General features: G+C 40.9%; 1 protein-coding gene across 1 annotated transcript in view; it reads right to left on the reverse strand.

The window, feature by feature from the left end:
• The window catches only part of LOC119647077, a 160,654-nt gene that overhangs the window by 86,839 nt on the left and 60,592 nt on the right, over positions 1-13,223 (reverse strand). Inside the window, exon 3 of the mRNA XM_038047834.1 lies at positions 4,800-4,838. The gene's annotated coding sequence lies outside the window, so the exon portion shown is untranslated. The remainder of the gene's footprint in view (positions 1-4,799; positions 4,839-13,223) is intronic.

Consider the following 13,223-nt stretch of genomic DNA (forward strand, 5'->3'; position numbering starts at 1 on the left):
TTACGATATGATTTTTCACTAATAGATGCCTTGCTAAGCGTATCTGAGAGCGTTTGATGAGCCTCAGCCGCAGATTTGTTTGAATTGAACGGGTAAAGTAAAACTTCCAGCAAATGACGAGAATGTGGCTCGTAAACTGATATTTTAAAGCGATTAAAAATATATGAAGCGAGTACAAAATGTTTTCCAAAAAAGTTGACTGACGGTTCCGTCCAGGGCAAAGGCAACTCATCAGACCCTGCCTTACCTCTGCCCTGGGAGCAGCGTGATCGAAAGTAATGACAAAAAAGTTGACTGACGGTTTCGTCCAGGGCAGACGCAACTCATCAAACCCTGCGTCACCTCTGCCGCGGGAGCAGCGTGACCGAAAGTAAGGACAGATGATAATTGCTCCATTTATCGTAAACATGTAATGAGTAAGAATTATATTGAAGTGAAATCCTTCATAAGGTCAGACCTAAACCTGAGCCCGCACCCACTTTATGACGGACCGGACCACTTGGGAAGCAACTTACTTCCTACCTTGTGGTCCATGGACTCCTCTTTTTTGGGTTAAACACCCAAGTCTTCTAAAAAAGTTGACTGACGGTTTCGTTTTGGAAAACTTGGGTGTTTAACCCAAAAAATAGGAGTCCCGGGACCACAAGAGAGGATGTAAGTTGCTTCCCCGCTGGTCCAGTCCACAATCAAGTGGGTGCGGACTCAGGACTCCCAGCATCCTTAACAAAAAAGTGCTGGAAGTGGTGCTTTCGACAGATATATAAAGTTGCCAAATGACACTTTAGACTCGACAGTCCTATTCACCACGTATCTCTAAAGCCATCAATTGAAAAACGGCGGAAGGAAACTGATACATCAAATAATATCGCATAATTTTCCATTGAACTATCGCCGGAAACTACCAGAGTGTGGTAATGTCTCCTGGTCTCGATTCGCATCACTGCAAGAGCATCGTTTGGTTATACTGATAATGTATTGATACTAGCGTATCTCTTCACAACTTTTGCAGCGTCGAGGTGGAACTGCAGAAAGCTAATCAGACGATCCCTAGCGTACAATTCCACGAATATGGATTCCTTAAACTGATAGACAATCTTGGTATTGTCGATCTAAATAAGTCCTCATATAGCGAGAACTTAGTCGAGTACGGTCCTGTAGTTCCTGCGCCTAACTTAGGTACCTATAGTAATATCATGGATGCAGCTGTAAAGGAAGCATAGTTCTACGTGAGAACGCTTGAAGAGTAGGGGAAAGGGACAGTTCCTTACGCAACTGATTAGTTTGGAGGTTGGCTAAGTCTTAATGGATGCTTTGTATGAAGCGTGAGTTGTTCTGGCTACGGACAAATATGTGGCAACCGTTTTTTTTCAAATTGGGAGGACAAGGAAAACAAACAAAAGACAAGGGAAATTTTTTTCCTCAAGTGCTTGGCGGGCAAGTCCTGCTCGCTCAATTTCTTGAACAAAATTTGAAGACATAAGTCGCTGCAAAATGACGCTAACATCATCCGAGACAGTGATAGCGGCGGATATTAATAATAATGTAATAACCTCAAAAACATTTAACTCTAACTAAATTCAGCTAATAGCTGGTAGAACTGGTGAATCCAATTCAAGTTCCCGCTATCAATCGGGACATGCATGCATACATAATAAAATACAACCCGGATAGGCATTACTTTTCATTTTAAGCTTTTTTATGATTTGACCGTTGTCCCCCGCTTTGCGCTACGCTCCAGCAATTCGATATCCCTAAAAATTGTCTGGCGTCCTGATCTAAGCCATCGCTCCATCTGAGACAGGGTCTGCCACGCTTTCTTCTTCTTTTTCTATTGTAGACATTGCCCTTATAGACTTTCCCGGCTGGATCATCTTTACCCATACGGATTAGGTGACCAGCCCACCGCAACCTGTTGAGCTGGATTTTATGCACAACTTGACGGTCGTGGTATTATAGATTTCATCGTTAAATAACCTACGAAATCGTCCGTTCTCTTGTAGAAAGTCGAAAGTCCTTCGGAGGATTGTTCTCTCGAACGCGACCAAGCATTCGCAATTTTTTTTGCTAAGAACCCCCCATCATAGTTTTGTACGCTAAGGGCTTTGACCCTTCAGTGAGACGTAGGGTCTCAGCCCTACACAACAGGACTTTGGGATCCAACAACCGTGCGCGGATTTCATCGTCATACCTGTTATCAGTTGTGATTTCCGACACTAGATAAGAGGAATTTTCAACGGTATCAAAATTTTAGTCTCCTATCTTAATTATTTTTGTTTGACGAGTGCGATTCGATGTTGTTCTTTCTCTGCTTTTTGGCGCTGACGTTGACACCATGTACTTCGTCTGGCTTTTATTAATATGCAGTTCAAGATCTCGCGCCGCCTGCTCGATTTTGATGAAGGTAGACTGTACATCTTGGGTTGTTCTTCCCATAACGTCAATATCGTCAGCGTAGGCAAGTAGCTAGGTGGACTTGAAGAGGATGGTGCCTCTTGCATTAACATCTGCATGGCGGACCACTTTCTCTAGGGCCAGGTTAAAGAGGGCGCATGATAGAGCATTCCCTTGGCTTAGCCGTTGTTGATTGGCCTCGAGAGTGATTCTGCTGCTTTTATCTGGCCTCGCACTTTGATCTTACTGTACAAGACAATGATTTTGCCAGTCCTAATGTATTCCTCGGAGGCTTGGGTTCGGGAATTGTGAATAATTATCGAGGCCCATATGTTATCCAAAATGATTTCCAGTTCATTTTTCTCCTGTAAATGCTTTCAAAAATATTTCCACCAATTTACATCCTTTTTAATATTTTTCAACCTAAACAAAATGACAGTCAGGGAATTCCAGGACGAATTTCAAAGTTTCACGGGACAAAACTCCTTTTTTGTCTGACTCACAACCACCACGTAGGAGGGCTAGGTATTTAATTGAATGTTGCGTTTTCCGCTTTTAGGATAGCTCTGCTTTCGTGGTTGACAATGATTAAGTCGGCCATTTTCGCCACGTCCAACTGCGACAACCATTACTTGTCTCAAAATGTAAGTATCATAAAGTGAAAAACTTACATTCTTAGTATGTATCTATTTAATCTAACAATACATAATACATGTTAACAGTAATTGAAAAGTTCCAATCAGCTGAAGCGGGGCTGAAAAAGAGAGACCGTCTTTATCCTTTCACCGAGGTTAAGCGTTATTGTGTATGGTTTGTTTTTGAAAGGGGGACCAAAAAAGGACAAGGACAAAAAATCTGCAAATTCAGTTGTGGGATTTCACGTTTTTAATATATTTGAATGTATAGGACTAATATATGAAATCTTTGAAGGTGGCACGTTTACTTGTGGTGAATGTGCTTCGGCGTTGAAGGTGATTTAGTTAAAAATAATTTATTTATTTATTTGATTAAGACAATATACAAGAAACGAATTCCTTGTTACATACTGCCTTCAGAGGGAAAAGCAAGTAAATGGCCAACCTAACGCTTAAAGCTGAAGAAAGGAAAGGACCCAAGCTGTAGGGTATTATTAGACGGGCATAACCTCGGAATCGGGGAGTGAAAGTAGATGTCGAGCTCCGCGAACAGTACTTCAAAAATGACCTCACTACGTGTATTACGAGAAGTGGTGCGGGAAATAATATCAGACTTGGCAGAGCAGTCCATCAGGGAATTACATGGTTTGAAAAGGGTACACATATCAAGGAAGATGTGGTGTTGCTGGAGGGCAGGGAGATTGAGGGTAGGGAGCCGAGATAGATAGTCAACCCGTGGAATGTTCTTTTTGAAAAAAAGGGTCCCGGTGAATTTACGTTGTACAACTTCAAGAGCGCGACAGTCATGGATGTTGATGGGGGACCAGACTACATAGCAATATTCAAGGATGTTTTTGACAAGGGAGTTGAAGAGTGTTAACAAGGGCGGAGTTGAGGCAGAGTCGAAGGAGGAACGTAGGATAAAACCAGACATTTTGGAAGCTGGATGATGCCAACGAAATGGGAATTAAACGAAGTTCGTCGTCAAATCTTACACTCTGGCCTTGGAAGGAGATCAGCAGCGAAAGGGGTTGTCTACTAAGAGAATAGGAAAAGGATGTTGGGGAGCCTTTAAGCATATCTAGTAGCATTTGCTGACATTCAGTGCCAGCTTGTTAACCAAACACCAACGGGCCAGAGTGTCAAGGTTGAACTGTAAGAGAGACTTCACAGTCCAGCCGAGAAAAAGCAAAGGCAAATAATTTAAGATCATCTTCGTAAAGCAAACACGAGAAGGTGACGATGGAGGTGAGGTCATTGATAAAAAACAGGAAGAATAAAATAGCCAAGTGATTAATTTCGAGGTGGGGGGAGGAAGTTGAATAGAGAGAGTTTGGAGAGGAGACCATTGCGTTCAACGCTATTAAAGGCTTTGGCGAACTCGGTATAAATAGTGCGGACCTCCTGTCGTGAATGAAAGCAATTTGCAACGAGGTTGGTAAAGACCAAAAGGTTTGAAGCAGTAGATCGGTGTTTCACAAAATCATGTTGTTCTATCGCAATAAGGTGACCGAAGTACGTCTCCAAACAGTCGATGACGTATCTCTCGAGGATTTTGGAGCAAGAGGAGAGATGGGGCGGTAGTTCATAGTAAGAGAAAGGTTTCCGCTCTTGATGATAGGGATGATAAGGCCCTCTTTCCAGAGATGGGGAAAGAAGCATACTTCTAGATTTTTATTGTAGATTATGCGCTGGGGGAGGGAAATATGAGGTTAGCAAGCCCATCGGGGTCAGGTTCGACATTGGTGTCAAAATTGCCTATGTTGTACTTACCAAAAGAAGTTGCATTTAAATCCCGAAATGGTGCAGCATCTGAAAAATGGAAAAAATACTTATTAGATTTGACGAGGTCTTTATTTTTTTGCTCCATTCATTATATTTTTAAGGGTAAAATTACCATTTTCGGCTGTTTTTTGTTTCAAAGTGGAATCATTGTATGTGATTCTTTCCGAATCAATAGTAAAGATACAAATATTTGTAATTTTATGAACGGAAAATTTGTTGGAAAATTTATTGAAGTTATTCTATTTTTAAAAATCTCCAGCTGTTTCTAAACCGTTTTAGTGCATTTAACATGGATTCAAAATGCCATGACAGCTATTTTCGTTCAATTATAGATATAAATATTTGCCAATCATACTTAATATATACAGTTTGGCAATTCATCTTAGCAGGAGACACGATTGATATTTGTTCAAAAACTTTATGAACATTTATGTGAATTTGGTGGTTAATATCACAAAGTCAACCAAATTGCATAGATATCAATTTATCATCTTTTACATGAAACCTCATCCTTGTCACGACATGAGTACATGGGTGGAGTATAAAACAAGTATAAAACGTCTTTGTTTCGGTGAAATCAATCCAGTGTCCATATTCGCTTAATCGACCTCGATGGAGGTATTTAAGTGAAGTCTGTGCAGCGTATGACCTTATTTTGTTACCAATAATGCTGGGCATAAAGTGGTGGCAATTGGTGAGCAATATGATGCGATGACAGCAATTTTCTTAAGAACAAACTTGAATAAACTACAATTTGAAGATGCGTTATTCCAACAAGATTATATTGTATGACATATGAATTATGGTTACCAAATCTTGGTGATTTCATAGTTTCTAGAAATTCTCCTTTATTGGCCACTAAGAAGCCATGATCTGACCCACTTTAAACACATCTATTGGGCACCTTTCATTGTAATGGTAATAATGATGATCCTGATCTATGATGAAGTCATTTAGGGCCATATTCTTTGATAATATTATTGTCAGAGATCTGATAGACATAAAACTGATGATAGTTTCCGGTTAAATAAAACTGATGATATATAATACCTCATTAGACCAGATTATTTTTCATTTAAATTTCAACAAAATATTGTGGCAATAACACTTTCTTTATTACCTAAAAATAGGTCTCAAAATGCGCTCTTTGCTTTTCTATTAATCAATAATATATATTAAATCAATAATACTACAACACAACCGAATATGCACATAACTAAATGCAACATCTACCTCAAAATAGAAACACTTTCTTGTTGCTTTATAGGAGCATTATACCAAAATTTACAACCAGCCTTCAACGCTTTCCCTATTCTGAATGCGTTTCCAAAACCAGTGATTCAACAGAGACCGTTCATTTTTTAGGAGGTCCGCCATTAGATACCGGGATCGTGCGTAATCAGATGATATTTAAATCAATTTGAATAATAAAATATATGGATTTGTGGAGACGCAATAAAAAAGGAAAACATATAGGTATTTCAGCGACATTTAAAAACTGGTTTCATTAGAATCTGTTGGAGAAACATAGATTCAAATTTGACCTAGATTTTTAGGTAATTTGATACTCTTCCATAAACAAGCAGTGGAGGTAGATATGGCTAGAAAAGTTGTTTCGACTACATGGAGATGGGTCCATACTGCACTAAATCTAGATTAATTACATTGTTCTTAGCTGTAAGAGAAGCTTTAATCAAGATCTTATCACAGCGGTCTATCACACAACAGACGAGCTAAGATAAAATTAAAATTCCAATGATAACAATCACATCTTCCAAAGGGTCTTCTCTCCATGGATAGATAAAATTAATTTTTCCCAAATTGAAAATGAAGGCACATGAACAGACAGCTTCGACGGTGCATCCGGTTCCGTCCTATCAGATGACATAGGGAGGGACCAAATGACATTCGTGAAAGCATGTCCCAAGCGGGAGGGATCGATCTTATATCAATGAAATTTCGCTCATTGCATTTATCTTATAGAAATCGGTGAAAAGGGGTATTGATCTCCCAAATCCACCCAACCCAACATGTTTATAAACCTGGGTAACACCAAGTTTTTATTAGGAGAATTATGCAACACGGTTCTTCCATCTTTTTCAAGAGAGTATGTGCCAGAAAGGACCTCGGTCTTATGAAACTAGTTTGTCTATTAACTTCGTACAATACTTCAGGATGGAAGGAAGAAAAGTACGCGATATGTCTTGAATTTCTCACTCCAAATCTAATGAAATTTAACAATCCTTATGGTAGTCCTTCTCCTTCTGTTCCAGCCTTCATTTCTTGGTGGTTGATCTTTTATTGATATCTTATCGGTGTGGTTAGGAGAGGCTTCTGGTGATAAGGAATATGAGACATTTTTGATGGGCCCGAGTATCAGCGCATTTTAATGTATGTCACCTTTTGCCGCACATTGGCTAGCAAGAAAGAGTGCGTCATCTTCTGTGGAAGCTGGTGGAAACACATGCGCGTCGACACGTCAGGAATTTGACAATAACTTACAATGGCTAGTGCAAGGCGAGGTTTGGGTTTACTACCCTCGTCCACGTCCAAGTTTGCTCTGCAGTCAACAAATTTAGAAGGTTGTGCAAAGCAACTGACTCGGAAGCTGTGTGCTTCGATTAGTCTAGCGGCTCCAGCTACGGGAAATTTCGACCGAAGTAGTCGTTGTAGGCATTAGCGCGGTCGTCGTAGGTAGCACTGGTGCGAACACTCCTTTTCAAAATGTTAGGCGATGACGACTTTACGGTTTCTTACCAAGGCTGAGGCAAATCGTCAGACATCAAGTGGATGCAGAGTTAGGACCCCGCAATTCTTAAAAAAAAATATGTTCAGCTCTGGCCAAGCTTTGCTCCAAAGTATGGGCGAATGTACGCTCAAAATAATTCGTAGCTATGTTGTGTTCTGCGAATTATATAAAGGAGCACTTAGTATCTGCGAGCCGGTTCCGTCACGCTACTCCCAGGGCAGAGGTGAGGCAGTGTCTGACGATTTGCCTCTGCCCTGGTAGGAAACCGTAAAGTCGTCATCGCTTAACATTTTGAAAGTTTGGGTGCTAAGCTCTAAACGAAGGGTCCGTGGACCAAAAAAAGGGGGGGGGGGTAAGTGGTCTCCCATTTGGTCCGGTCCGACATCAAGTGGATGCAAACTTAGGACCCCGAAATTCTTAAAAAAAATATGTTTCACTCCTTTTCACTTCTTTGGTATAGCGCCTTATTCCTTGTGCTCTCTGTATACTATGGTTACCTGGACACGATGGATATCTTGCGGCGTTTACGGCAATGCGGATCATCTAATCTCAGTGGTTTCAAACGCAAGGGCTTCGGTTGGCGAAATCAACCTTGGTTACACCTGTAGGTATCGATATCGTCCTCGAAGGGGATGAGATATTGCAGAACTCAGATTGCTCGACTGGTGACCCGTTTAACAAGAGACCCGATTTGACTGGGTCGTCTTTGACGGAGTATCAATAGCGTGATCTACCTTCTCACAGTCAGTTGTTGCATATTTTAGCAGTTATCAGTGGCTTTAACTGGATTACTTCGTTCACCGCTTTTGGTTATAGGAAAATCCAGGAAAATTGAAATCTAACCAATTCCATTTGAACTTTTTTCGATACCTAATAAATATTCAATGTTTCAACTAGTTAACCAAAAGTGTTTCGTTTTCTGGTAACCTTCCTTCTTCATCGAAAATTTTGCAAAAACTGTTGTTAATAATACTAATAATATATACTTTTAAATACTTTCTAAAACATTTCTATCAGCCCTAATGTATTTATTGCATAATTCGATATTTCGGGAACCGGTTGTAAGTTGCAAGCATTGAGGAAGGGTGCAACTGGCTCCTGAAATATTGTCTTTAATTAGTCTTCTTTTTCTGCGATGGCGCTACAACCCAAATCAAGCCTTGGCATACCGGATGCATCGCCTCGAATTATTTCGATTTCAAGGCCGCGTCCTTCAGTTAGAAAATCTTAGATTTGATCTGTAATCTGCGTCCACTGAGTCCTCCCAACGTTTCCTTGGCTTCTTTTTGGCCGGCTACCATCCGCTTCGCCTTTAAGCTCTTGTTTCGGAATTCTTCCCTCGTACATCTGTTCGATGTGGCCAGCTTATTGCAATTTCTGGATTTTGACTAGTGTCAAAGCCGGTGGGTCGTCAAATAATTCCTACAATGCATGATTGCATCTAATTCGTCAGGCATATCCTTTCATTTTAGCTCCGAAAATCTTTCGGAGGGGTTTTCTCTCAAAAGTACATCAAGGACATTTACATCAAGGTTCACGTCTCGCATCCGTGCAGAGGCATGGGACTTATTAATATGCTGTAGATGCATGTACTTTTCCCGATCTCATTATGGGGAGGACCGCATAATGATCTCGTTATGGGGAGGACCACATACAATCCTTCCACTTTTAGATTCCCTGTTTTTCGTGTCCGTCCTTCGAGAATAGTGCCTCTAGGTAGACGAATTGGTCCACTCATTCGAAATTATGCTCGCTCATTGCAATGTTCTGCATGCTCGCACCCGCCTTTCAAGTTTGGACCATGTATTTCGTTTTGGATTCATTGGCCCTGAGCCCAACTTCACTCCCTGCTGACTCGTGCTACTCGAATACTTCCTTGATACGAACCATCGATCTGGCAAGAATATCTATGCCATCTATGTACGCCGCCAGTTGCGCGGATTTTACTAGTAACATACCTCTGGTATCCACTGCGGCCACCTTCCTGACGACGTATTCGACCATCAAGTTAAAGAGTGTGAGCAGGGCACTATAGGAAAGCTTTGTGTCATTATATAGTCAGGAAAAACTAAAAGTTCAACACCAAAAATCGCTTAAGTTATGAAGGAGCATGAGGATCCAAGAAAAGCTCTAGCGTATGAGATTTCAGAAATTACAATGATTCTTAAATGTGGGGCGGACCAGACGCAGGTCCTCCGCAGGTCCATCCTCCAGCTAGTTATAAAAATGATACCATGCTCTTACCGACAAATCGAGGGAAATCTCTGTTGTGCGAAATTTTGTAAACACGAAAGGGATTTCACACTCTGTTAACCGAAGTTTATGGAGAAAAATGTGTCGCTGTTCAAGATGTCTGTAAATGTTGTACACAATTCAGGGATGGTCGCACGAAGGGAGGAGCGGAAGGCCATTAGTTTTAGATGAGATTTAAAAGGGTTGAGAGCATACTGCTTAGAGACCCATTAGCTAATGCTGTTGGGATTTGTGAGATTTCCAGCACCACAATTCACAAAACCTAAAAACTAGTCTATTAAAGTGTGTGTGCGCGGGTGTGAGGAGCGCTCATAGAAAACTATAAGCAGGAGCGTGTCAAATTTACCCATTAGTTTGTGTAATAATGAGTGGGAAACAATAAGGATCTATCGGACTCCATCGTAACGGGCGTCAAAATTTGGACATATCATTTCATTTGCGAATGGCGTTCCTCCACACGTGGAAGTTACAAAAGTTCAAATAAGTTCAGTCTACTAGCAAAGTCGTGGCAAGCGTCTTTTGGGAGAGGAAAGAGTCATTCTTGTCCGACTTTATGCCGCTTGGAACAACAATAAACTCTGACAGATACTGTGTCACACAAAAAAAACCGCTGGAAGGGAAGACTGTGCAAACGTGTAAGGCTGCACCATAACAAACCCTCGACCTTATGTCCCGGCTCAAACGCGGGAACTGCTAACAGATTTTGACTGGATTGTGATGGTTTTCGACAGCCCTAACCTAACTCCAAGTGATTTCCACAAAATTAAAGGAATTCTTGGGTAGAATGTGCTTAAACACCCAGAATAAAGTCAAGGAAAATCTTGCTCTATTTCTCAAAGGGTTGCAGCAGAATTTTAGGACATATGATATTCGAAAGTTGGTGCGTCGTATGCAAAAGTGATTGGATAAAAAAGGCAGTTAAATAAGCTTTTAAATTATATATATAATTAAAAAAATAAATAAAGTTGTTCAATTTGAAAACTACTCTTGACCTTATTTTGCCCTCATATATTGGAAATTTGAAAATCCACAGCGACCTCACAACTCAGATAATAATACAGCAGACCTTATTCCAGACAACGAAGTGTGAAGGGATGCTAGCACCCCACTCTAATTGCTTAGCCAAGAGCCTGTTTCAGCTGCTTAGTGTCAGCCGAACGAAAAATTGAACTAGATAAAAAACTGAAACAAAGAATCATGTAGACACCTCATAATTTTACATTGTAAAGCATAGAAGTGACGAGGAATACATCTCAAGCTTAGTTGTAAGATTTACAAACTTATTTTCTAGTTTCTATTTCAAAAAGATGCAATAATATAAATTAAATGTCCGTAAAGAAAAAAAATCAAGCCACTGATTGTTGGAGCCACTGGTCCTTGGGTCTTACTGAGAGCACCTCTTTTTACCCCCATCCTTCTTGCCAGGTTGCATTGCTTTCCGGGGCTCGCTAAGGTTCCTTTTTTCCTGATTTGTTACCTTAACTTCTCATGAATCAAAAAAGTTGACTGACGATTTCGTCCAGGGCAGAGGCAACTCATTTTTTTTTTAAAAAACTTGGGTGTTTAACATAAAAAAAGGAGTCCGTGGGCCACTAGAGAGGAAGTAAATTGGTTCCTAAGTGGTCCGGTCCGTCATCGAGTAGATGTGGACCAAGGACTCCCAACATCTTCAACAAAAAATTTTCATGAATATTTCGCAACTTTTTTTCGACTTGGTTCCGCTCTGTCGCCAGCATTATCAACCTAATATTTGAAGGTATTAAGCGGTTTTTTGCGACAACCTTCAATATTTTTGAGTGTACGGTAAACTTCTGGCAATCGAGTGCAACAGTTCTACATTATCAACCATAATAACAGATCTTGATCAGAATACTGAATCCTTGCCACTGAATTGACACATGATGATCTCTGTGTCCTCTGAAGAAGATAGAACATGATACCAGAAAGTTTAGTGGAAAATCTATTATTATTAGCAAAGTTATAGAGGATCAACGTCGCCTCTTTAGCGTGAATTTACCGCCCACAACGCCATCATACACAGCATGTCTACGTAGACATTAAGTGGATAGTCTAACATGCATATATGCTGTGAACCATGTATAAACCATTTTGCGAAGTTTGTTTTACTGTAGTATTATTTCCGCTTCAGTATTAGGCATCTTCTCAGCCTTGGTGAAGCAGCAGGTGGCTTAGTTCGCCTATATGACTCTAGGAAGAGCTCCCCAAGGATGAGAGAAGAGAGGAGGAAGAGAGACATGGGGTACTCTCTTGGTTTCAAACCCCGATCTTCAGAGAAATATGCAATGTTCATGGGTGATACCTCTTCTTTCTAGAGCAAACATTTCCTTCTGAGTCTTTCCACGCAACAATAGATTGTTCGTAACTTCTGCAGCATCCTTTCAAGAGAACATGCTGGTGTAAGCAATTCCTGTCGTTCCTCGGCCTCGAACGAAGTTTGCCCCTATCACAGTAAGATGGCGAGCTGCATTGGTTGGATTTCGTCGATTCCAGACACCACGACTCAAATGCAGGGTGTATTTTGCAGTAGCTTGAATTCCAAAATGATCAAATGGGGTTGTAGTTCTCATCATGGCTCTCCACATCTTGTGTGTACGAAGGTGCTCCTTATCAAGGTGACGCAGTGGATCAAGCCTCTCTAGGGTGGTTCTACGTTCCGTAAGTAGCAGAGTAGACTAACTGTGTGAAGATATTTCATTCTCTAATCTAGGGAAATCGGCGAAAAATGCAGCTTGCTATGTTAGTCGAGGTCTCTCAGTCACAGGGCATCTCGATCACTTTATTTAGCGGTAACTCCCCGTTTGGTTTACCTGACAGGTTATAACTCCCGACGCAGCGGTGGCAGCACCTTTTTCTGTGGAGTTGGAATAGACTAAACATGAGAAGAAGGCCGTAGTATCCATTGCTGTCCTCTAGATAATTATCGCTACATACCGAGTAATCAATTCATAAATGGACGATCAATAGGTGCTTCTAATGAGAGGACGACACCACTTGGTATTTTATCTCCCGTGCATGCTCCTAATCAGGCAGGATTATGGGAAGTGACGGCTGTGTCAGTCAGTCACTTGACTCGCCGGTTAGCAGATAATTACATTGGCTCGGGAAATTTTTTAGGTCCGCCGTTCAAAATTAGACTTGTTCCAATTTCATAGAAACAAGCTGCAAGGATAAATTTGTCTTTTCTGTGGCCAATCGCCTTCTTGGCCAATCAAATCTAGCAATACCAGAGCCCAAAGCCACGGATATCGCATTCAACAGTATTTTGGCAATACTCCAGGTTCGTAGGGATGTTATCATTATCAAGAGTACCTCATGTGGAGCCTCACCCTGGTAGCGAATAGTGTGCGCGGCTACTGTTGCGGTAAATTTAAATTATCTTTCACAACCGA

This window comes from Hermetia illucens, chromosome 1, assembly GCF_905115235.1.
Source record: "Hermetia illucens chromosome 1, iHerIll2.2.curated.20191125, whole genome shotgun sequence".
NCBI lineage: Eukaryota > Metazoa > Arthropoda > Insecta > Diptera > Stratiomyidae > Hermetia > Hermetia illucens.